Source organism: Triturus cristatus, chromosome 12 (genome assembly GCF_964204655.1).
Source record: "Triturus cristatus chromosome 12, aTriCri1.1, whole genome shotgun sequence".
Classification (NCBI taxonomy): domain Eukaryota; kingdom Metazoa; phylum Chordata; class Amphibia; order Caudata; family Salamandridae; genus Triturus; species Triturus cristatus.
In genome coordinates, this window is record NC_140595.1 from 729,754,005 (window position 1) to 729,780,205 (window position 26,201).

Genomic DNA, 26,201 nt, shown 5'->3' on the forward strand with positions numbered 1-26,201 from the left:
TACGGTTATGGGTGAAGGAAGTGCGTGAGCGAGAGAAACGTGAGAAAGCGCTGATTGATAAAGAGCAACGGAAAAATGATCATGTGACAGCACAGGAAGCGAAGCGTCGAGAGGAAAGAGAACTGGCGGAGAGACAAGAGAAAGAGAGGAGGTTGCAAGTCTCGGGTCAATATGCTGTCCGCCAGCCACTTTATCCTGTCCTTACTAATCTCGAAGATGATTTTCATTTATTAGATCGCTCTCCGCCCCCTTATGTTGGCGCGTCTGCCCCGAGGTCACAGGATTCTGGATCGGTTTCGGATAAGGTAGACACGCGGTTTATGTTATCAACTGAGCGTATGGGTGAGCTTCGGAAAATTTCTCTTCGTGCGCTTAAGGGCAAGCTATCTCTTACTGAATTATTGGAATCTTTGGAAAATTGGCAGGATAGAGAGAAGCTGTATTTTGTTGAAACTTTTTCTGATGAGGTGATTACTGCCTTTCGGAAATATTCCGATGTTTTTGAGCCTGATGAGGTAGTATCAGATTCTAAAGCATTACGTAACAGTGTCTTTTCTCCCTCTAAGGTACCCGATGCAGTCCGACGGCTGTTTGCATTGCGGGACGCGGCGTTTGAACTTAAAGAAAGAGCGCGCCAAAAGACAGGGGAGCAGGAGAAATCGGATTCACACGTCGGCGGAAAACAATCGTCTACCTCCCATTCAGATAAGAGCGAACTAGTGCATGCTAAACCGATGCGAGAAGCGGCACCCTTGTATGTTCCTCCTAGAGGAGCAGGAACTAGTCTAGACATGTCTTCCCCCGATGCTAGGGGATATTTTGTGTATAATTGGGTTTATACTCCCTGGCATAGGACTGATGTTATGGCATTAAAGAATGCATTGCCTGACCCCCGCAAGAATCCAGCGGCCTTTTACGAAGAGGTCGAAGGGGCCTTGAATTCTTGTACTATGACTTTAGCAGATATAGATTTGTTCTTTGGGCTTATTTTAAAACCGGATATGTGGCGATCTGTGCGGAAGGTGGATGATCAAGCCGCTTTTAAGGCTAAGTGGTCTGAGATCGAGGATGAGGATAGGGAGAGAAAACCCGCGCAAAAACCGCCCCAGCTTATTTTAGATCTTCCTGCTGCTATCTTGACTAAGTTGAAAACGATTATTCCCCCTAAAAAGATTGACTGGAATATGTTAGCCTCGTGTAAACAGAAGTCAGATGAATCAGTTTCAGACTTCTTTACGCGCTTTGAGGAAACATTTCATGATTTCAGTGGTCAGTCGCTTACGGATGATACGGGTCGACATCTTTTTGTTGATAAATATGTGGCAAATTTATTACCGGGGATAGCAGCTCGATTAAAGGCGAGTGAAAGTTCTTGGTCCACCGCGTCTCCGGCATCCCTCCTGACTATGGCTCAGTATTGTGAGCGTCAGGAACAAGAAGCGAAGGGGAATGAGGAGAAGAAATCGAAAGATTTAAAAACTAAGGTGATGTTAGCACAAGTGTATGTCCGCCTCGTCGGGGTGTCGAAAGAGGTAGAGGAGGACTCTATGGTCCCCCTTCGGGTCGGTCAGATGTTAATAGAAATCAATGTGCGTATTGTAAACAGCTGGGTCATTGGGCCAGGGATTGTCCGGTACTATATGCACCCCGTCAGGGACGTGGTCAGGGACCGTCAAGAGGTAGAGGGGGCTTTTCGAATTTTAGAGGGAATTCCAATGATCGTGCTCGCTTTGAGCCTACCGTGCAGCAACGAGATAGACCTAATGTGTTTGATCGGCAAAATCAGTATCAAATGTCTGGGAATGACCGTTCGGGGTACCATGATTCGTAGCATGCGTAGGATTGCGTTGGATGGGGGTTGGAACCAGTTGAAGTGCCGGTTGATCAGAGGGGCCCTTATGTTTCAGCAAATGTTCTGGGTTCTACTGATCAGTTCCTAGTTGATACAGGAGCTACTCGCAGTGCGCTGTCCAAACAATTGGTTCCGAGGGCTCCCCCATCTGGCTTAATGGTTACATCGGTAGGGTTTGATGGTACACTCTCTCGAAGCCCTCTATCCCGACCCCTTGCATTTCGTGTTAAACACCTTTCTGCACCCTGTCCGTTTTTGCTTGCTCCAAACACGCCTGACAACATTATGGGTCTTGATATGCTTAAGCACTTCAGAGCTATGATCCGCTGCTCCCCTACTGGAGTACGTGTGATCTTAAATGATAATTACCCTATGACAGGACAGATGTGTGTGGTTGCAGAGGATACTGTATTATGAATGAAATTAATGAAATGAGTTTTGTCATGCGCAAACTTTGCCCAATGGGCGCCAAGGCGCCTAATTCAAATAATACAGCTCGCAAATCAAACCAGCATTCTCTCATTGGTAGGCTTTGGTAAAGTACCACGTCTTAAGGGCCTTTTTGAACAGATCAATTGAGGGAAGGGTTTTGACCTCAATTGGAAGAGAGTTCCAGAGCTTAGGAGCGGCAACAGAAAAAGCTCTCGCTCCCCATCTGGCTAGCCTTGTGCGGGGCACTACCAGTTGAAATAACCCAGCAGATCGAAGAGATCTGGTTGGGATATAGCGGGTAAGCAGAGACCCAAGTGCATCGTCCGTGCCAGCCGCAAGAGCTCGGTATGTAAGACATAGAATCTTAAAAAAGACTCTATGCTGAACAGGGAGCCAATGAAGATCTCTCCTAGCAGTCGTGGCTGAAGATGCCAAAGGAAGGGCCAGAACAAAACGTGCTGCAGCATTCTGCACGATTTGCAGTCGATGGATAAGGCCCTTGTTGGACTCCACATACAGGGAGTTGCAATAATCGAGCCTGGAGCCAACAAGAGCGACTGCAATCTGCTTACGAGCCTGGAGCGAAAGATAGTTACAGATCCTATTTAGAATCCTGATAACACCCCAGCATGTGGCCACGGTCCTATTTACTTGGAGCATCATAGAGAGTGAGGTGTCAAAGACCACGCCGAGATTTCTGGCTGATTGGGAGGGAGTGGGGCAGGTGCCAAGAGATGAAGGCCACCACTCGCTCGACCAAACATCTTGGTCTTTCCCAAAGACCAAGACCTCTGTCTTGTCGCCGTTTAGCTTTAGGGAATTGATGATCATCCAATCTGCCACATGCTGCGTGCATGACCTAAAGCTAATGGCGGATGTATGAACAGAGGAATGAGCCAGTGACACCATGATCTGGGTGTCGTCGGCGTAGGACACCGCCTCCATCTCCTGCGATCTTACTAGTCTAGCAAGGGGGGCCACATAGATGTTAAACAGAGTCGGACTAAGGGCCGACCCCTGTGGCACCCCACATTTCAATGACTTGGCAGGGGAGAGGAAATTTCCAAGCTTTACTCTCTGTTCTCTACCAAGGAGAAAGGAGTTAAGAAGATTCAAGGCCGGCCCAGTAACCCCTGCCTCCCTAAGCCGAGATGTTAAAATGGCGGGAGACAGGGTATCGAACGCGGCTGTGAGATCTAATAGGACCAGTATTGTGGTTTGGCCACTATCCACTTTACGTCGGATGTTGTCTACTACAACAGTGAGTGCGGATTCGGTACTGTGGTACTGTCTGAATCCGTGCTGTGTGTTATCAAGATACTCACTGGTCTCAAGAAAAGTGGAGAGGTGGGAGTTGAGGTGTGCCTCCAATATTTTTGCAGGGGCAGGGAGCAGAGAGATTGTCCTGAAGTTTTTTTTTTTTTGATAAACAAGTTTTTATTGTTTTCAGCATTATAACAACAGAAACTGTCGGGCCCTCCAAATCTTCACCACACAATAATACAGTAAAGAGCGCACCACATTCCCACCCTCCCCTCAAAACTCTCCCCCATCTCCCAAACCACCCCGTTAAGGTATGTTGCCCAGCCATTTCCCCCAAACCTTCCGGTATTTCTTGGGACAGCCTCGTGCCTGATAAAGAGTCCGTTCCTGCGCCGCACACCAGTCCACCCCTGCGCCCCACTTAGTTATGGTTGGCGGCTGTGGTTGCTTCCACGCCGCTGCAATGTCCCGTTTAGCCACCATCAAGGCCGTCATGAGGAACAGCTGTTCCGGGCGCGTGCCATCCAAACCATCCATGATGCCCAATAGGGAGTGTCTAGGCTCATGCGGCACCTCCCACCCCAGGACCTCCGTAAGCTCGGACTCAATGCCCCTCCAGAACCCCTCCAGCCCCGGGCAAGACCATACCATATGGAGGAAGTCGGCCGGCTCGGAGCCACAGCGGGGGCAAGCCGCGTCCCTGGAGAAGCCCGCGCCGTGAAGGCGGGCCGGCGTGAGATAAGCAGCATGTAGGTAATAAATTTGGACAAGTCGTAGCCTAGTGGAGGCCGTCACCAAGCGGGGGGCCATAAGGGCGTCCCGCCAGTCGGCCTCGTCCAGGGGACCCACCCAGCCCTCCCATCGTTCTTTAAGGCCCTCAAGGGATGTAGGGGTACAGTTAACGAGGGAGCGGTAAATCCTAGAGATGCCCCTCCTCCCCAAATTGCCCAGCATGACGTGAGCCTCCGGGGGGCTGTGGTCCGGCAGCCGGACGTCTAGTGGGGTGTAGGTGCGTATAGCGTGGCGCAGCTGGAGGTATCTATAGAATTGGGAGGAATGGAGGGAGAAGCGCGCCTGCAGCTCTGAAAAGGAACACATTCGCCCGCCCCGCCAGACGTCCCCCAGCTGGGAAATGCCAATTAAGTCCCACGATCTAAAGCCTTCCAGCTCCGCGACCTCCCGCAACCATGTCCCGTGCCACAGAGGAGTGACCCGGGTCAGCCTCCCCGACCAGCGGGTGTGACGGAGAGCCGCTCGCCAGGACAGGAATACGGCCCTGGTGATATCCGGGCAAGAGGCGGGGACGGAAGCGCCATACAGGCGATCCTGAATACCGGTGGTACCCAAATCCCCGAGTTCTACCCTGTAGGCTGGGTCAGACCAACCCCCCCAAACCATGAATGACCAGAAGGCGGGTGGCCAGATAATAGAGGTAGAGGTCGGACATGCCCAGGCCCCCATCGAAGGTGGGTATGCGACACGTCGATAGAGCCAGCCGGTGCCTCCCACTGCCCCAGAGGAATCTCGTCACCATCCCGTCCAATTCGCGGAACCAAGGTCGCGGAAAGGATAGGGGGGTGTTTTGCAGCACATACAGAAACCGGGGAAGAATCATCATTTTATAGAGGGCCACCCTCCCTAGCGGATTGAGGGGTAACTGGTGCCAACGCGCCAAGTCCGCCTTGGCTTTCTTCACCAGGGGGGTGACGTTAAGTGCCCAGCTCAGCTCCGAGAGGAGGGAGACCCAGATGCCCAGGTATTGAAATGACAACCGGCGGAGAGGGATGGTCTCCTGCCAGTCAAAACACTCCCTGGAGGGGTGCAACGGGACCAGGACCGATTTCCGCGAATTGAGGGATAGACCAAACGCCCGGCCGAAACGACCCAGGATGGAGAGTGCACGGGGTCCGGAGTGCGCCGGGTCACTCAGATACAGCAGGACGTCATCCGCATAAAGTGCGATCTTGTCAGCCTCTAGGCCAGGCCACTCCCAGCCCCGAAAGAAGGGGTCAGATCTAATCAGGGCGGCCAGGGGTTCCATCACGAGGGCGAAGAGAAGGGGCGATAGTGGGCAACCCTGCCGCGTCCCCTGGCCGATCCGAAATGGCCTCGATAGCACTCCATTAACCAAGACCCTGGCGCGGGGTTGGGCATAGAGGACTCGCACCATCCCCACGAACCGGGGGCCAAAACCCATGTGGGTCAGGACCTCAAATAGGTAGGCCCACCCCACTGAGTCGAAGGCCTTCTCGAAATCAGCGAGGAGGAGAGCGAGGTACGGAGACGGCCGATGGCAGTGGGCCAGGGCCACATGGAGACGGCGAAGACAGTGGCGGGTGCCCCGAGCGGGCATGAAACCACACTGGTCCGGGTGGACCAAGGTTGACAACAAGGGCCGAAGCCGTTGGGCCAGGACCGCCGCGTAGAGCTTCACATCCATGTTAATGAGCGAAATGGGGCGGTAGGCCGCTCTGTCGGTGGACGGCGGTGTGGATTTAGGCAAAACCACGATCGTGGCCAGGTCCGCCTCTGGCGGGAAGGAACCCCTCTCAATCGCCTCCGCGTAGTGAGTGCGCAACCGCGGGACCAGGGTGTCTCTGTAGGCGGCGTAGAATTCTTGGGGGAACCCGTAAGGTCCAGGGGTCTTCCCCGCGGATGTACGCCCGATGGCATCCCCAATTTCCTCGAGGGAGATGGGGACTTCCAGGCTCTCCCATTCGGCCGGCCGAAGCCGGGCGAGGTGTGCATCCCCAGACGCGAGTAGAGCGGCCAAGGAAAGATCCGGTGCGCGAGCCCGGTAGAGCTGAGAGTAGAACTGGGCAAAAGCTGCCGCCATCTCCACAGAGGAGGACCGGAGCACACCCGAGGAATCGGTGACCGCTGGAATGATACACGACGCCCTGGTGTAGGTAGCCAGGCGGTGTAACAGCGCGCTGTTCTTGTCACCCCAACCATACACCCTTGCCACCGAGGACTGCCAGAGGAGTTTGGCCGCCTCGAGGGACCGCTGACAAATCTCCTGGCGAAGGAGCCTCAGCTGCCGGGTCATCGCCGGGTCATCGTGCGCAGAGAGAGACCGCTCCATCCGTAGCGCCCGGGCCTCGCAGGCAGTGAGCTGCTGCAGCCGCGACTGGCGGTGCTGCACCACATGCGCCTTAGCCGCCCCTCTAATGGTCGCCTTGCAGGCCTCCCACAGGGTACCTGCCGACGAGACCGAGCCCTCATTGGTGGAATAGTATTGAGTAAGCTCGGTGCCCACCGCCTTGCGCAGCGCCTTGTCCTGGAGGAACCAGGCGCTAAACCGCCACACTGGACGGGCCGTATGCGGCGGAGGACCTAGGCCCAGGAGGACCGGGGAGTGATCCGAAATCCCCCTGGGGAGGATGCGGACGTCTTGGACGCCCCTGCATTCGGCGGGAGGGACAAAGATCATGTCAATGCGGGCGTGAGAATGGTGAGCAGCCGAAGTGTGAGTGTACTGACGAGCATGAGGATGCCAGAGCCTCCAGGCGTCGCAGAGGCCCTGGGCCTCGGCCCAGCCCGCCAGCTGCCACGCTCGGGCCGCGCGGAAATCCGAAATCGGTCTCGACGAGTCCAGCTGAGGGGCCGAGACGGCATTAAAATCCCCCCCAAGCACAACAGTGCCCCTCGGGAGCGTGGCCAACAGAGAAGCAGCGTGGGATAAAGCCTGCGACAGTCCCGAGGGCGGCGCATAGAGCGATAGGAAGCTGATCGATCTACCATCAAGCGTGCCGCAAATAGCAATCCCGGTTCCCTGAGGATCGTGGGTCACCCGTGTAAGGACAAAGGGGAAAGAGCGGCGTAACAGGACTGCCACTCCGCGGGAGCCACGGGCAAACCCTGAATGCCACACCCGATCGTACCCATAACGCGCCAGGAAGGGGCATTTTTCCCCAAGAAGATGGGTCTCCTGAAGGAGGAGCACGTCGGCCCCCATGCGTTGAGCATACTTAAGGACTGCAGTGTGTTTGAGCCTATCCAACAAGCCGTTCACATTCCAGGATAGTATGCGCAGCCGAGCCCAGGGGGCTAGGTCAGCCATGGAAGCAACGGGCATAGTACGCCGCGGGATCGAACACCCAGGGGGGCGCCGGGAGGACCCAAGGCCGCGCCGACGCGCAGGGAGAAGAGGAGGATCGCCCAGGCACCGCGGGGAGAGCAAATGACAAGCGAAAGGGAGCCAGGGAGGCCAGGCGGAGGGCGGGCGCAAGTGGAGCGCATGTGAATGTCAGTGCGGAGCTCTGCAGTAGCGCACGCACGGAGCTGCTGTGTGATGCGGCTAGGAAAAACCAGACCCAAACTAAAGGAAACACCCTTCCTAAGAGGAACAACCAACAAAACAAACTCCCCCACCCTACACTTCAAGAACTGAAGCATCTGTCGCCCCAACTTTAACAGCAACTACAAGGCCCCAAGCGAGGCGCTCGGGTGTCAAGAGCATGGTGGACCCCTCCAGAAGTACGGATGTGAGTGTCTGGTCCTAGATTGCTACACATGAGCGGGAAGCCGCTGAATCCAGGTCCGTAGTAGAGGTCCCGGCAGCGGGACCAGGCCATCAAACCCCCTGCCGAAACAGAGGACAAAGAAGAGTCATAGAGCCGGGCTGCCGGAGAGATCAGAAAGGTCCACTGGCGCGGGGAGGGGGGTCAGGGACGGGTCCAGCAAACGGGCCGACTGGCGCCCGAGGACCCCAGCCGCCTGGGAGGACGTCCCGGAGGAGGCGGAGGAGTCCCTCAGTCTCATCCCCGATGCGCTTGCGGAGCGAGGCCCAGCCGCCAGCCCCCCCGGGGCCGCCGGGATCGCGTGCGCCGCCTGCGGCACAGGCGCCGGAGCCCGGCCGCATCCTGGCCCGAAGGCCGCCGAGCCGGTGATGGCCGCTCGGCCTGGCGTAGCGGGCATTCTTTGGTGAGCCAAGTCCAGGCCGCCCGGGGAGTGTCAAAAAACAGGGTCTTACTCTGGAAGACAACGCGGAGGCGTGCTGGGAATTGAAGCTGGTAGCTGAGACCCAGGGAGCGCATCTTGTGCTTCACCTCTATGTACGAGCGGCGTTGCTCCTGGACCTCCCGGGTGTAGTCAGGGAAAACCATGATGTTGTGGTTGTTGAAGGTCAAGGGAGCCTGCACCCGCGTCTCCTTCAGTATAGCGTCTCTGTCTCTAAAGTTGAGGATCCGCAAGATAAAGGGGCGCGGGGGGGCCCCCACAGGAGGCTTGGCGACCAACGACCGATGCGCCCGTTCTATTACAAACCAGGTGGACAAGCTGGCCGCCGGCATCCAAGACTTAAACCACTTCTCCAGGAAGTCGTCGGTGCGGCCAGATTCGACCCCTTCCGGAAATCCCACCAGGCGGAGGTTGTTGCGGCGGGCCCGATTTTCGGCATCCTCCGCCAGCTGATGCATGGGTCGTGAGCTCCCGAACCTGGTCCTGGAGCTGTCGAATGTCGTCCTCCGCCGTCGAAATCCGGGACTCCGTCTCGGTGATTCGGGCCGTGGCATTCCGAAGGTCCTGTCGCAGTAGCGCGACGTCCACCTTCACCTCCCCGACCATCCCCTCGAGGGACGTACGGGAGGCGGTGATGGCCTGTAATATGGCGGCAAGGTCCGTGCCAGGAGTCGGTGCCGCCTCCCCGCCTGTGCCCGGGGGGTCAGAGGTCGTGAAGCGGTCGATTTTGGTCTGGTGGGACGCGGCCGTCGACTTGGCGCCCCTGTCTTTGCCCATGGCTGCCCTCGTGAAGTGCGCGCCGGTGTCTAGGTGCTGTAGGGCGAATCTTCGGCCGGCCTCTCCCAGCATCCAAGCGACCGGCCCGTGCGAGGCCTGGGCCGAGAGGAAGGAGAAGGAGAAGAAGTGCCGTCGTCTCCTCACAGGGGGAGGCCAGGGGTCCACCGAGGATGCCGCCGACCCGCTGCAGAGCCGGTCCGACGCCGCCCCCTCTCACAGGTGCCGTCAGCGTGCCAGGTCCAGCACCCACAACGGGCCCACGGGCGCACCCCGTCAGCGCTCCCGGCCTCGGGCCTCAGCAGGACCCCTCCAGGTGGGGAAAGGGAACAGGGCGCCCTGTGGCCAGCAGCGCAAGGCTCCAACCACGAGGCCTCCGTCCAGTCGCCTCCGGCGCCAGTCCTCAGGTGCTGTGGGGGCAGGAGTCAGGAGCCAGGGCCGGCATGGCCCACCGGGGCCGCCCACACAGGTCCGCACCTCTCGCCGTCAGCCAGCCACGTCACAGGCCACCAGAGACTCAGAGCCCCCCCGGCCACGCAGGGTCCCCGCAGCGTCCCGTGGGTCGAGGTAGGCTCCCCACCAAGCCGGCAACAGCGTCAGATGGCTCCGGGGGCGCCCCTGGGTCCCGCGATGTGCGGCCGGCCGCCGTCAACCACGCGGCCTGTGCCTCCCGCTGGCGCCGCGGGACTCGCGTAGGATCTAGCGCCAGGCACAGCACCAGCCAGCCGCGTCTCTCGTGGCCTCTCAGCAAGGGGCGGCAGAACTCAGGCTCGGGAGCAGGAAGGCGGCCAAAAGTTCCACCAAGCATGGTTCCTCGGTCCAGCTGCAGGTAGGGACCACCAGATCACCGCTAGGACGGCGGGACACGGATAAAAGCCGGATGCGAGGGGTCAAGCATCGGGAGCCTCACATCGGTGCGGCCAGCTTGATGTGCGCCACCTAGCGCTCCCCCGGCCTGAAGTTTTTAAGAAGGCCAGGATCCAAAGACGGTTTCTTAAGGAGAGGCTTTACAATAGCCTTCTTCCACACTGGTGGAAAGGAACCTTGGACAATAGCCATATTCATAACTTCCAACATGGGCGGAAGAATGCTGTTTCTGCACTCCTTCAGTATTTTTAGCGGTAAAGGATCCATTGGGGAGGAAGATTTAGTCCTATCGAGTAGGAGGTTCAGTCCTTCCAAAGACAATAAGGGAAATTGCCTGAATAGTTTGGAAGGGCCTTCACCCAAAGTGTCCAGACTGGCCATAGCAGAAGGAATATCCTTATCCAAGGAGTGGCATTGGGCTTCTAAGGCGATGTGAATGTCCGAGATTTGCTGTGAAAGAAGTCAGAGATGTTATTACAAAGATCCTGAGCGCTAACTACAGGATCAGGGAGTTGGAGAGAGCATAGTGAATCAGCAATTTTAAAAAGTTCCCTGGATGAGGTTAGGGAACCTGTAAGATTGGAAAAGTACTCCTGCTTTTCCACTACAACTCTCTGTTTGTAGTCCCGTAAAGCGGACTTATGAACCTCTCGATCTTTCGGATCCCAGGATTTCCTCTAGCTTCTCTCGCTGCTCCTACACCCCTGCCTTAGGAGTCTCAGATGTTCAGAGAACCAGGGTGCAGTGGGTTTCTGCCGAGCTACATATCGAAGGGAGGCGGGGGCAAGCTTTTCCACTGCATTGGTAATAGAGTCCATAAGTTCTTAAGCTGCCTCATCCGCATCCTTCAAGGAGAAAGATTCCGAGATCCGAATGTGAGAAGCAATAGTGTCATCGGTAATATTTCTAAAGTTTCTCCTAAGAGTAAATGAAGTAGCGACATGATTAGCTAAGGGCAGGGCAGGAAGAGCAAGTTCAAGCGGTACTGCAAAATGATCTGTCCAGACCAACGGCAGAGGCGGGCCAGTAGATAGCCTAGAATCACTAGAAAATACCCCATCAAGAATATGGCCAGCCTTTTGTGTTGGGCTGCTCACCAACTGAACGAGGTCACAAGCTCCAAGTGACTCAATTAATGTCAGGGTATCCTTTGAGTTGATTTCATCAAGATGGAAATTGAAATCACCCAAGATGGAAAGATAGGATTTTCCAAAATAAGGTTCTAGGATTCTAAGGAGATCTGAAGAAAAACTAGCCCTAGGGCCGGTTGGCCTGTATATGAGTATCCCAGTGAAAGAGACATATGGAGCACACAAAATGCAAAAATAGAGTGCCTCAAAGCGATCTCCAGGCATTGATAGAGATTTAACAGTGCAAGAAAAAGAAGATTTAAAAAGAACGGCAATTCCTCCACCTCTACGCAGTGGTCTATCCTGCCTATGGAGAGAATAGCCATCAGGAATGGCCAAGAGTAGATCGTGACCGGAGGAATCCGAAGCCCAGGTCTCCGTGATAAAGACCCAGTCCGGCTGTCTTTCTTCCACAAATTCGTGGAAGGCAACATTGTGCTTGATCAGCGATCGCGCATTAATTAGGAAACCGGTTTTAGGCAGCGAAACAAAAAGGCATCCCGAGCGCGAATGGGATCTAATAGTACTGGGAGCGGGGCAGCAAAAGGAAACCTTACATGTCATGCATCGCTGGGAATGTAAGATGCCTTCAGGAGAAAAGCAGTGAGAGCATCGCTGCACTGATGGTCTAAAAGCCATGAGTTCCGACATAGAGTATTGCCTAGGCACCTCATAGAGTGGAGGGGGGGTGCCAGCCGAGTCCAGCCCGCCCTGCAGCACGTCCTCAGCGCGGATGGGCGCAGACGGGCTGAACTCAGGCGTAACTCCGGCAGAAGTCCGGCGATCCCGCTGCGCGATGACGCTGCACGTAGGCATGGCTGCTATTTATGTTGGTTGAGCCTCCTAAATGAGGACTAGACCGCGATGTGGCTCACCCCTCACCTAATATGGCCGCCAACGAGACAATGGCGAGGGACCCGCGAAATGCGGTGCTTTTCCAAATTGCCGTGCAAGTAAGGATGACAGCATGCAGGTAAGCGTGGCCGGCAATGTTAAAAACAGGGGAAAAATAGGGCTAACCTAGACGACAAAACGGGAGTTTTAAAATAAGCAAGAGCTACACAATGACAAAGCGCTGCAAGGAAATGCGCCAAGGCTGAATGAGAGCTCGCCTAAGATTTGCCTGCTATTTATGCTGGTCGAGCCTCCTAAATGAGGACTAGACCGCGATGTGGCTCACCCCTCACCTAATATGGCCGCCAACGAGACAATGGCGAGGGACCCGCGAAATGCGGTGCTTTTCCAAATTGCCGTGCAAGTAAGGATGACAGCATGCAGGTAAGCATGGCCGGCAATGTTAAAAACAGGGGAAAAATAGTGCTAACCAAAAATAACCTAGACGACAAAACGGGAGTTTTAAAATAAGCAAGAGCTACACAATGACAAAACGCTGCAAGGAAATGCGCCGAGAGAAGCTATTAGCTTCTCTCCCTCGTACTTTGTGGGCCACTTCGGATACTGATGTGGGACAGATGGTGATTCCGCCTGTCCACGTTAGTGTCCAGGAGGGTGCGGTGTTACCACGCCTCCCTCAGTATCGTATTTCCCAGGAGGGGGAGGAGGCACTCATACAGATTGTGCAGGATTTGATTAAGGTGGGAGTAGTGGAGGAAGTTCCCTACAACGTCTGCAACAGTCCTATTTTACCCATTTTGAAGAAAGATACCGATACTAGGGTTTATCGTTTTATCATTGACTTAAGGGAAGTGAATAAGATAGTGATACCTCAGTATCCAGTGGTTTCTGATATTACGACATTACTTACTCTGGTCCCGCCAACGGCGACCACATTTTCGGTTATCGATTTGAAAAATTCTTTCTTTTCGATTCCTATTCATCCTGATAGCCGGTACCTCTTCGGCTTTACTCTAAATAATAAGTCTTATAGATTTTGTAGAGTCCCTCAGGGTTATATAGAGAGTCCTAGTATTTACAGTCAAGCATTGAAAAGACAATTGGATTCCTTTGTTCTGCCTGATGGTGTCGCCCTTATACAATATGTCGACGACATCTTGTTGGCGGCCGACACTCCTGAGCTGTGTGAGAAGTGTACGTTATCCTTGCTTTCCTTTTTGGCGTCTCACAATCACAAAGTGTCAAGGAAGAAATTGCAATTCTGTAGACCAAAGGTGACTTATTTGGGTCACTTCTTGTCTAAGGAGGGGTGTGCACTCACACCAGATCGTATTCAAGCAATTTTGGACACGCCAGTACCTTCCACACAGAAGGGCGTGCGTGCATTTTTGGGTCTTGCTTCTTTTTGTAGGCAATGGATATTGGGGTTTTCACACATAGCTAAGCCATTGTTAGCACTTTTGACAAAAGATACCCCAATTCCTCTTCCCTGGTCGAATGAGTGTGAACTTGCCTTTCAGCAATTGCGACAAGCCCTTTGCTCAGCACCAGTGTTAGGTACCCCTGATTATACGAAGCCTTTTACACTATACGTGCATGAGAAAGATGGATGTGCATTATCAGTTTTAGTGCAGATGCACGGCGATAAGCAGCGCCCTTGTGCATATTTTTCGGCTGTACTTGATCCTGTTGCCCGAGCATTGCCTGGTTGTTTTCGCTCGGTTGCGGAGACAGCAGTGTCAATACGCCAAAGCGAAGGAATTGTGTTATCTCATAAGTTGTTGGTATTAGTCCCCCATGCTGTTGATGCCCTGCTTAATCAGACAAAGACGCAGCATTTGACCAGTGCTCGTTTAACGGGATATGAGTTGACGCTTTTGGCTCCTCATATTACGTTAAAGAGGTGTGCAACGTTAAATCCAGCCACATTGTTGCCGTTCCCAGAAACTCAGTCTGAAGCACGACAAGCACATGACTGTATTCTTGTGACTGAGGAACAGAAAAAGGGTCGTATTGATCTCCAGGATACGCCCTTTACAGATGTAGATGGAGAACTGTGGGTGGACGGATCATGCCTGAAGCTACCAGATGGTACGACTTCAGCACCGTATGCAATTACCACATTACAAACAATAGTGGAGACAGCACGCATACCGCAGAAATCAGCTCAAGCAGCGGAACTGATAGCATTAACACGAGCATGTGAGCTCAGTACAGGATTGTGTGTGAATGTTTATACAGATAGCCGCTATGCCTTCGGAGTAGCGCACGATTTTGGCCTACTCTGGAAGGAGAGAGGGTTTCTAACGTCACATGGAGCACAGATAATGTATGGGGAGTTAGTTCATAACCTTTTGACGGCATTAACATATCCAAAGAAGATTGCTATAGTTAAATTTAGTGCCCATAAAAAGGTGGTTGATAAAGTTGGAGAAGGGAATGCTTTTGTAGACCGGGTGGCACGAGAGACTGCGATGCAGCCTGGCTCTACTGCAATGTATGTTGTGAAGTCACAGGCAGAAAGATGGCACGATGCTAGGAGAGAAGTGCTGGAGATACAGAGGACCGCTTCCGATAAGGAACGGGAGCAGTGGTCCAATGATGGAGAATTAGATGACGAAGGGTGTTGGAGAAATAAGCAGATGGATAAATGGAAGTTACCCACAGCTTTTGTACAACCTATGGTTCAGATGGCACATGGACTAGCGCATGTCGGAGCTTCCGCAATTGTAAAATTACTCACACGAGTTTGGGAGCATCCGGAGATCGCTAGTACGGCAAAGAGGGTAGTGCAGACCTGCATGATTTGCCTGAGGTACAACCCAGGAAAGGGTACACGAACTCCAGCAGGAGGATTTGCAACACCTACTGCACCCTTTGAGGTTTTGCAGATGGATTACATTCAGCTTGAGCGCTGTAACAATTTGAAGTATGTTCTAGTAGTGGTTTGTGCCTTCAGCAAATGGGTTGAGGCATACCCTACGAAAGACAATACTGCAATAACTACAGCCAAGATGCTATTGAAGGAGTTCTTCCCTCGATATGGTGTTTGTAGATTGTTGTGGAGTGATAACGGACCTCATTTTATAGCAGACGTTATCAAGTATGTCCTGAAAGGACTGGGAATTACCCAGAAATTTCATGCAGTGTTTCACCCTCAGTCTGCGGGATTGGTTGAGAAATATAACGGTACTTTGAAGCTTAAGATCGCTAAGATCCAAGCTTCGACTTCTTTGACTTGGCCAGACGCTTTACCGCTGGCATTATTGTCAATTAGATCGATACCGCATTCTCGGACCGGTCTCACACCCTATGAGATCGTGTTTGGACGCTCAATGAATATTTGGGGTCCACCGAAACCGAAGTCAGTGTATGATGTACCTTGTGTAATGATGAATGATTATCTGGCACAGTTAACGGATAATTTGGTTTCTATTCATCAACAGGTTCCAGAAGCGCTCCCTGATCGATCCACAGGTGAAGGACATAACCTCCGGCATGGAGACCATGTCATGATCAAGGTGTTTGAAAGGACGAACAGTCTAGAGCCGAGATGGGTTGGTCCTGAGCAGGTCTTGCTCGCAACGAGGACAGCTGTGCGAGTCTCCAATCGGAAGAACTGGATCCACTCCTTGCACTGTCGCAAAGTGCCGCCTGGATTAGTGGAGCCCGCTGTATTGACCGACCATCGAGAAATCCTGACGGCAGAGACAAGCCGTGCTGTGGAACCGAACAACACTGAGGAGCTCTTCCCGGACCAAGCGATTCCTGGAGGCAGAAGATATCATCTCAGACCGAGGAAGTGATTTCCTTCTGTATCAGGACACGTTGTCAGAACGGCCCTTAGGTTAGTGAAACGGAGAGCCAATGAGGCAAGGGGGGGGGATCAGCCCTGCATTAGTGTAGTGACACCCGTCTTGGCCCGCTGGTGAAGAAATCAACGGCTGCCTAAGGGGAAGAGTTCTGACAACCTTTTAGTTTCAGGAAGATATTGACTTTCACTATAAAATGGAGAAGAAGAAGATTTTTTGTGCGACAAGTTTTATTATCATTATAGCCATTGTTGGTATAACCACGTGGTTTGTTGAGGATGTGACTCCTGCCCGTGAGTTGCTTGTTTTGACTACTCCAGTGCCTGAGGAGCACTACTTTTACACCCTTCCGTATCCAGAACTGAAGCATCGTCAGTCTTATTTGAATAATACTTTCATCCAGATGTTGCATCATACCCATGTTGCCACAAATGCTACGAACTGTTGGATATGTGGTATGATGCCAGCTCATCAGAAGAAAGGAGGAACGCCGTTCATACCTCTTCCTTTCTCTCATAATGGCTCTTGTAGAGCATGGTATACGTTGCTTTTTGCCACACGGAAACCTACAGTGGGACGATTACTTTTTAGACTTAATAGGGAATGTCATCAAGATAAAGAAGGCTATCCACAAGCGAATGGGACAATATGGGAGTGGGAAGAATATCGACCAGACAATGAATCAATCCCCTATATCTTCACGAACACCAGAGACACTGCTGGAAACGAACAATTTGTGATTCAAGTGGCACAAGCTCAAGCGGACCTGTGTGTTCAGAGTGTGGGTCATATTCCTGTTGGTGTTAGTGACTGTATTATTGTGTTGAATATAGACGGATTGAATAATAGTACTTTCTTAGCTTCCCATAATACATATTTCATATGTGTGAATAAGGGTTATTATCGCTTACCAGCCGGCTGGTCCGGAGTATGTTATGTAGCGTTTTTATTGCCCCCTGTATTCTTAGCGCCTGCATCCTATCATAAAGATTTGAAGTTATTGAACAATGTAACTGTAAATAGGTATAAACGTACTTTATCCATTGATGATGTTGATCAAACTGACACTAGCTTACAGCAGTATGTTGATTTTAACTTAGGATTGCTTTTCTTTGTTGGAGCTGCCCTAAATAGTAGGAAGGTTCGACGATTAACAAGAGTTGTAGAGGCTGTAATGAATCAAGCTGCTGCTGATCTTACGGAAGAATTGCAAATCACTAGAATTGTTGCGTTACAGAATCGTATGGTATTAGATGTTATGTTAGCAGACAGAGGTGGAGCATGTAGGATTATCGGAAGGAGCTGTTGTGTGTTTATTCCTGACCACACGCCATCAGTCTATAACGCTATTAATAAATTGCATAAAATCGCAGCTGAGATCCATACAGAAAATGGCACTTGGACCTTTTCTGGATGGTTTTGGGCATTGATTACTACATGGGGATGGAAAGTTTTAACTGGTCTTTGCATTATTGTAGCAATTCTGTTTTCCTGTTGCATCTGTGTTCAGTGTGGTCCTTTACTCTGTTCTTTATGTGTGTCATTCTGTATTCCTGATAAGAAAGCTATTGCCAATGTCACCTATCAGAAACATTTAAACAAAGAGGTGGAAGAGATGATGAAAATTGACATATATGATGATTATCCCAACAAACCGAATGTCTTCAGTAAATGCTGAAAGGGTCGTCTGTTGAAAACTAAAACAGCGATATGATTAAGCATTCACTAAAGACATAGATTCTCTTTAGTTAAAATGTGTTTCTTGTCTTATGTTGCCTAATGTCCGGACTCCATTTTGTATTGTCATGTCTCCACGTGCTTTGCACGAGAAGAGTCCTACCTTTGTGCTAGTTGCTCTTGTAATCTGCCTAGTAACAGTCTATAAATAGCTCCTTTGTCCGTCTGGTGCATGTCCAGATTTGACCACATCTGTTATCAGTTAGTCCTTGTTTGACCATGTTTTCGCGGGCTCAGGAGATTGTTAACTCCGCCCACATATTGATCCTGTATCGAAAATGTCCATAAATGGTAATGAATTCTGCTCTATGTTGTATCCACCCACTTATGAGCCCCTCTGTTGTGTATAAAAGGGGACCACGTACGCAAGTTCTGTGTGCTACTCTATGCAATACTGAAGAGTGTTGTGTAGGTTGTAGGACCACCCTTAAGGGTTAATAAACTCTGTCTTTGTATTTGCAGTTTCCGTGCCAACTTCCTTCTAGCTTTTGTTACAGGTGAGCGAACCCTTGTATTCTGTGGGCCTAGCTGGGGCCTGTACTCAACAGTGTGACAGCTATGGCAAGATGGCTGACTGTGTAGTCCTGATGTTTGTTGTTGGCCATTTCTCAGCATGGCCTTGTGCTCCCCACAATAGAGCCCAGTGTTAGACATCTTGTCAGTCCCTTCCCACTCCCTGTGAGGCGAGTATGGTTCAGTTTGATCTTGCTGGGCCATGTGGGTGGGTGTAGGTTGTCTGTGACTGCGACTCCCATCATAATCTTGGCTACACCCCCCTTCCCAGCATGCCCATACTTCCTCCCTCTTGACTCTGCTTCCCTGTGAGGGGGTGTGACAGCAATGGCAAGATGGCTAACTGTGAAATCCTGGTGTTTCTTTGGCTACAAGTCCCAAGTGGGCCACTGTGCTTCACACAGCAGCACCTAGTACGGGGTATCTTTTGCTGATATTTCAATGAGGTGTGTGTCAATGCATTGTACCCGGTGAGTTGTGTGGAGTTTGTGTTGAGGGGGGTGTCTCCCCATGCTGATTAGTATGGTCAGGGCTGTTAGTCCTCCTTCCCATCATGAAACGTGCTTCCATTGTAGGGCGTGCAAGTTGTCTTTCAGGATGTCAGTCAGTGGTGTCCTGCTTCTGATTTGCACACAACCCCTAGCAGGGCCTTGTGCTCCCCACAGCAGAACCCAGTGTCAGCCATCTTGTCAGTCAATTATCACTCCCGGTGATGTGGGCATGTTACAGAGAGGTCTTGATGGGCCAATCAGGAGGGGGAGCATTATCTGTGACTACAGGCCCCATGATGCTTTTGGCTACACACTCTTCACCTGCATCCCCACTATTCCTTCCTGCCAGTCAGCTGCACTGTGAGGTGGTGTGTTTGTGGTGTCAAACTATCTGGCAGGGTGTATTTGGCTTAGTGCCACTGGCTTGCTCTATTTGTTTGTAGGTTGGTGCATGTCATGACACAGTTCCCAGTCACTATGAAATGGCAGGTATTGTGTTTGTCTGTCTGGCATACACATTGTGGTATGATTATCTATTGGTTAGTGTAGCTTTGCTTGCGGTGCATGGTTTCACTGTCCCCTTGCCACACAATCTTGGGTATGTTGTTTGTGTACTCACCAGGCTCTGGGATGTGTGTTAGGCCATGGACGCTCTCTGGGGGTAGGATGTCCCGCACCTTCTCCTCCCAGGTCCTGAAGTAGACTGGTTTGGCAGGAGGGCCACCGCCGGTGCACTGACTCATGGCGTGATCTTTTTCGATGAGTTTCTTGGCCCTCCTGCGCAAGTCATAGCACCTGTTCTGGATGTCGTCCTTTGTGCGCCTTGCTGGTGCTTGTGCATTCACCTTGTCCACAATCCTCGCCCACATCTTGGTTTTCTGTGAGATGGGGGTCCTTTGAACCAATGTACCAAACAAATGTGGCTCTAATCTGATGATCTTGTCTACCAGCACTTCTAACTCACTATCTGTGAGCTTTGGATTCTTCTTTGGGGTCATGGTGATAGGTGGTGTGGTGAGTGATGTGTGTGTGAGGGTGCAAGTGATGGTGGGTTGGTGTTGGTTTTGCTGGGTGTATGTGTGTGTGCTTTTGTATGAGGTGCTGATGGTGTGTAAGTTGTGTGATGGGTGAGTTGTGAGTGTGTCTGTGGTTGCTGTGTATTGGTGTTTGCTGCTGGCTGTGTCTCCTGTTTACAAGGGATGATGGTAGTGATTGTAGTCCTCTATATAGTTGGAGTGGTGGGTGTGTCTTTGTCCCATGTTTTTTTATTTGGTATTTACTGGCTTTGTTATTGCTTGTTTGGTCCTTTTTTTGTCTTTTTTCCTTTGTGTGACGGAAACGGACGCTGCTGTTGTCTCGTGCGGGCTTCTCCGCCTCATTCACACTGCCTGTCTTCTGTGTTTGGTACGCGTCATTCGCGGCGGTCTCTATTGCTTGTGTGCCGGGTTGTCTGTGCGTGTCGGTCATGCAGCTTTGTAACCGTGCGAGTCGGTCTGGTTTTACACGCATTGCATCGTACTGCACAAATCGTACATCGCAGGTACGGGTCGGTCGGCTTCATTCCGGGTTCGTGTCGGACGGTGATATTCGCGTCGGTTTTCCGTCCGGCTCACTATTTTCCCTACGGCTCGGTCGTTCAGCTTGTATTCCGTACGTGTCGGTTGTAATTCACACGCGATGCATCGTACTGCATGGGTCGTACGGTGCTGGTCTGTGTCGGTCGGTATTTGGTCCGGGTCCGTGTCGGTCGGTTCGTTTTGCGTCCGGAATCGGAATCGGCCCCTGATTGTCCGGAATTGCCAACACAAGGACATGGCAGAGAGTCTAGATTGAGATTAAAACACAACAGGAAATATAACAGATATTTTGCTGTCCCAGCCGTATATCAAAACAAGAGGCTTTGGGCCAGATGTACGACCATTTGTGCATGCGCAAACGGGTTTGCGACCCCATTTGTGCATGCAAAAACAGCATGGGCCATGTACAAAGCCTATTTAGCGAGTCGCAATTTATTTACGACTCGCTAAATAGGTTTTGCGATGCGCTATTAGGAAGGGGCGTTCCCTTCCTAATAACGTGCTCAAGCCCATTTATGAATGTTTTGTGTCTGCAATTGTGGGCGCAAAACACTCGCAAGATACCACCCTCTTCAAGAGTGTGGTAATGCACTCGCAAAAGGGAAAGGGTCCCCAGGGGACCCCTTTCCCTTTGCAAATGCATGTGAAAATATTTTTTAAGGGCAGGCAGTGGTCCCAGGGACCACTACCTGCCCTTAAAAAATGAAGCGAAAACATTTAATTTTTTTCTTTTTTACATGCATCATGTTTTTCTTTAAGAAAAACGGGCTGAATTTTAAAAAAACTGCTTTATTTAAAAGCAGTCCCAAACATGGTGGTCTGCTGAGCCCAGCAGGCCACCATACATGGGAGGGCCTGCCATTCCCAATGGGATCGCAAATTGCAAGAGGCTCATTAATATTCATGGGCCTCTCAATTTGCGACCCCATTGGGAATTGCTAACAGTGTTTTACATCCAAAATAGTGCCTCGCAAATTGCGAGTCGCAAAAAACTCGCAATTTGCGATGTGCTATTTGGGCGTCGTACATCTGGCCCTTTGTTCCCACCGCCCCTTTACTCTTGTCAAATACATTGCCATCTTGTCTTAGGGGGCGTAAGCAACATATAAGTTGCCATGCTCTCCTTTATAGTTTCCTTGTGCAGTCTGTTGTCTGATAGTATAGTACCCACCATAACTGGTTTTTTATTCATATCTAAGTTGTTGAGTCGATCGACAAAACCCGTTCAAGGTTAACTGAAGAAAATGTGGATCTTAAGCTAGCCAGCCAGGGAATCTGAGGGGCATATTATCAAGGACGGCGTTAAAATTACCGCCGGTTTAGCGGCAGAAAACTGCCGCTAAAGCGGTGATAATGGGCTTGATAATATGCCCTGGAGAATTCCAATAGAAGCCCATGTTCACACCAGAACATGGACTTCTATTGGAATTCTCAAGAACATATTATCAAGCCCATTATCTCCACTTTAGCAGCAGGTTTCTGCCGCTAAACCGGCAATAATTTTTAACGCCATCCTTGAAAATATGCCCCTCAATCTCCTCCTTGCATTTTAGACAATCCTTAATGATATCCCTGGTTAGACACGCTTTCTCATTTTTCCAAATGGCAAGCCATAATAGCGCTAGTCGAGTCTTAATGTAAACCTCAATATATGGGATGCCTATGGCAGGTATAGGTAGAAAACAAAATAGGTGCCATAATGGCCTTTCTACAAAATCTGTTTTCCTTCAACTGGACTGGGTTGCAATTCTGAAATCCCCAGACACCAGCTCGATACGTGGCTGAGGGCAAACATTATATTTTGTAGATTTGCACTATAGGAGAGAGAGCACCCCCACCCCTAGCTTGCAGTAAACAGAATAAAGCGACAATAGATTTTGTTAATTTTGAATTACTTTGCGTATCCTGGGGAGTCCACGAGCCAGTGGATGCAAATGATAATCCCAGATAGGAGAAAGTGCTGACCTGTAATAACTTATTACTGCCTGTGGAAATAAAACATAAACAATGTTTCTTTGCACCACCGGCCATGATAAAAGATTTTTTTTAATTTGTTTGCAAGTCTAGAGTGCCTGTAATCTCAACAAAATCCTGCACTGGTCGCTGTGAAACAGTTGGCGTGCACACCATTAAAACGTTATACCAATTTTTGCCTAAAATAAAAGCCACCATATTTGAAAAATTCTTTCACAATGGTAAAACAACCTCAAAATAATGTAAGATATTCTGGAGTCAAATGTAAAATCATGTTTGCTCTGTACTAATGTAAATTAGAAATGTATCAAGTCTTATGTACTTACTTATGCTGTAAAAGTCATTTGCAAATACCTCAAAGAAATATTTTAGAATTTCTTCAAAAACAGTAAATACATAGGCTGTCATACATTAATAAGAAACTTAAGTACTGAATGCATAAAATCAATTTTAACATTTGAAAAATACTTAAGTTACTTGAAGTAAGCTTTACCATTGTGAAATGCCCGAACAAAAGAAACAGCCTTTCAGTTTATACAAATATTGGTACAACAGTGCAGTAAACATTAACAGACATTGATTCATATTTTTTTTAAATCAGCTTTTTTTGCCTTGTACACACAATGTACAAAGGGGTTTTTCTTTATATTGATTTTTGCGACATAAATTGACTATTTAAAACAACCATGCAGAACCATTTAGAGGTGTTAAACAGTTTCTGGAGAAAATTGAAAATGGTTGAGAGAAATTATCAAAAATAAGCTAGATATAATAATGGGAAATTACAAAACTGTGACCAAATGGTTTCTGACGATGTTTCCTACATGCATTAGATATTGAAAAATGTAAACCAAAGTGTGATAGCCTTGAAGCAGATTAAATATATGAAAAGTTTGAAAATGTTTTGAGAAAAAACTTCATACTAAGTTCTATTTACACAGATACAATAAAAATATTAATCATTATCAAAATACTTTATCCAGTGTTTTTCAGCCCTTAAAGTACATAAACAAATACAGTACATGTGCAAATAAAACTCAGTTAAGCTAAGCTTAAAAGCACAGCCCTAGATTATGTCATTTAAATATGTTGGTGATCATTAAAAGTAGGCTTTTAAATTCTGTTATAATAAATTGCAATAGCAAAGCATCCCATAAGAATAAACAAATATTTTGTCAATAATTAAAATTGGTAAAAGGAAATGACAGTTAAAATGCATAATATGATACTGCATAGGCATTGAGACACTAAGACAAAAAGAGGCATGATAGATAAACCAATACTGGGAGCTACTCCAAAGCCCTTGGCCAAATTGACCAACTCCAATGAAGATACTTGGAAATTGCAGTATTACCTGAGAGGATTCTGAGCAAAATAAAACTATTGTATATATCTTTTCTGCATCTTAAAGAGCAGACAAAGAGGACATTCAATCAATTAGGATTTATAAAGAGCAGCTAATAACCCGATACAGTATTCCGGCACTTATAGATCCCGGAGGCTTATTTGAACAGCCAGGCCTTGGGGGCCATTCGGAATTCCAGAAGTGAGATGATGGTCCGCAGGGGCATGGGGAGGCTGTTCCAGGTCTTTCCTGCGATGCGGGAGAAGGAGCATCCTCCACTTCTGCTTCAGTAGATGCGGGGAGTATGGGCAATTGAAGGATGGTTGGTGAAAGTTCAGGCATTGGTAAATGTAGGTGGGTCCCTGGTTGCGTAGTGCCTTGTGTTCATGGGTCAGCAGCTTCAATTGGCATCTCTTCTGTATTGGCAGCCAGTGGAGTTGCCTGAGGTGGGGTGTGATGTGGTTTCATCAGGGAAGGCCGAGTACCAGTCTGGCTGCAGCTTTATGTATGGTCTGAAGTCTCTGTAGGATGTGTGTGGCGATTCCTACATGAAGGGTGTTACCGTAGTCCTGTCGGCTGAAGATGAGGGCTTGTGTCACGGTAAATCTCGTGTGTAGAGATAGCCAAAGCAGGTGGAGGAGACAGCGCTGATCTGTGAGTTCATGGTGAGCTTGTTGTCAAAACTGAATCAGATATTTCTGGCGGGGTTGGAAGGAGTGATAGTGGATCCTAGGTCTGATGGCCACTAGGAGTCGTTCCACATGATGCTGCTGTTGCCAAAGATCAGTACTTCTGACTTGTCTGTGTTCAGCTGCAGGCAGTTGTTTTTCATCCAGTCGGCGACGTTTGTTATGGATCTTTGGAAGTTGGTTATTGTGGTGGTGGGGTCATTGGTGAGTGAAAGGATGAGAATGTAGTCTGCGTAGGAAATTATGTTGAGACCGTGTGATCTGACAATGTTGGCCAGTGGGATCATATATGCATTGAAGAGCATGGGGCTGAGGGATGAGCCCTTGGAAACACCCCAGGTGATCTTCTTGGGTACAGAGGTGAATGTGGAAAGTGGATCCTCTGGGTTCTTCCGGTGAGGGAGTAGGTGATCGATCTGAGCTTGTTCCCTGGGATGCCGATGTGGCGAAGTCTTACGATCAGCATGTAGTGGGATACATTGTCAAAGGCTGCTGAGATGTTGAGGAGGATCAAAGCTGCTGCTTCTCCTAGGTCAAGAAGGATTTGGATGTCTCTAAGGTTATGATCCGGGTGGTTTCGGTGCCGTGATTGCTGTGGAAGCCAGATTGTGAGGCGTCACGTAGATAGTTCTCCTCCAGGTGTGTCATGAGTTGATGATCTTTTCCAGTATCTTTGCTCGGAATGAGAGCATGGAGATTGGCCGGTAGTTTGACTTTTCTGGGGTTGGCGATGGTTTTTTTAAGTAGTGGATGACTTTGGCATGTGTCCAGGTGTCGGGAAATGTTGCAGTGGTGATAGAGGTGTTGAGTGGGGTGGTGAGGTCCTGGCTGATCCTTTGGTTTCTGAGGTTGAAGTTGTGGTGTGAGCCTGCATCTGTGGGAGCTCCTGAGTAGATGGATTGAATGGTGGAGGTGATGTCCTGGGTGGAGAAGATTTTCGAGTTGGTTAGTGTGTGGTTCGTGTCAGTTACAGTGATGGGTATCTGTCGAAGAAGTCCATAGGTGTGGGTTGGGTTAGAAGTTTCTGTATATGGTTGCAATCTTATCGTGGAAGAAGTGGGCAAGGTTGTCGTCGCACAGCTCCTGTCTGGGTGTGATGTTGTTTTCGCTGGCAGACGGGTTGGAGAATTCCTTAACGATGTTGACAGGCTCCTTGGAGTTGTTGGTGCTGGTTTTGATGTGTACGGTAAGGGCTGTCTTCTTTGTTGCACTCAGCAGGCAGTGGTAGAGGTTGAGGGAGGTCTTGAAGGCTGCCCTATTAGAGGTGTCCTTGCTGGTGCGCCATCTCCTCTCCAAGTGTTTGCTGTCTCGTTTCACTGTTCTGAGTTCTTGGGGTACCATCTGGCCTTTTTGAAGGATTTTCGCTGGATGTTGCGGTTGATGGGGACAATGCTGTCTGCACAATTGGTGAGGCAGGAATGGAAGTTTTTCATTCCCCTTTCAATGTTGGCAGCGGTAGCAAGTTTGGAGGAGTTGAGGGCATTCACCCAGCTAGTCTCTGAGATTTTGTTCTACATCTGGTGGGGGAATTGGTCATCTTGTGGGTGGCAATGCGGGTGCTGGAGATGCTGAAATGGTTGATGGAGTGATCAGTCCATGTAAGTTCTGTGACATATCTGTATTTGATGCGGTTGCTTGAGGTGAAAATTGGGCCCAGCGTGTGTTCTGGGGTTGTGCTTTGGGTTGTGGATGATCTGGGTCAATCGGAGGCTGCTCATACAGTCAAGGAGGTATGCTTTGTTTTTGTCATTGGGGTTGTCAATGTGGAAATTTAGTTCGCTGAGGAAGATGAAGTCCTTGGAGTCTAAGGCTAGGGGCACAATGAAGTCTGCCAGGTTGTTGCAGAACACCAGACACCTGCCAAAATACACACATAAAAACATGCACAACATATACCTGACCCACATTCAACTGCAAAACATACAGAC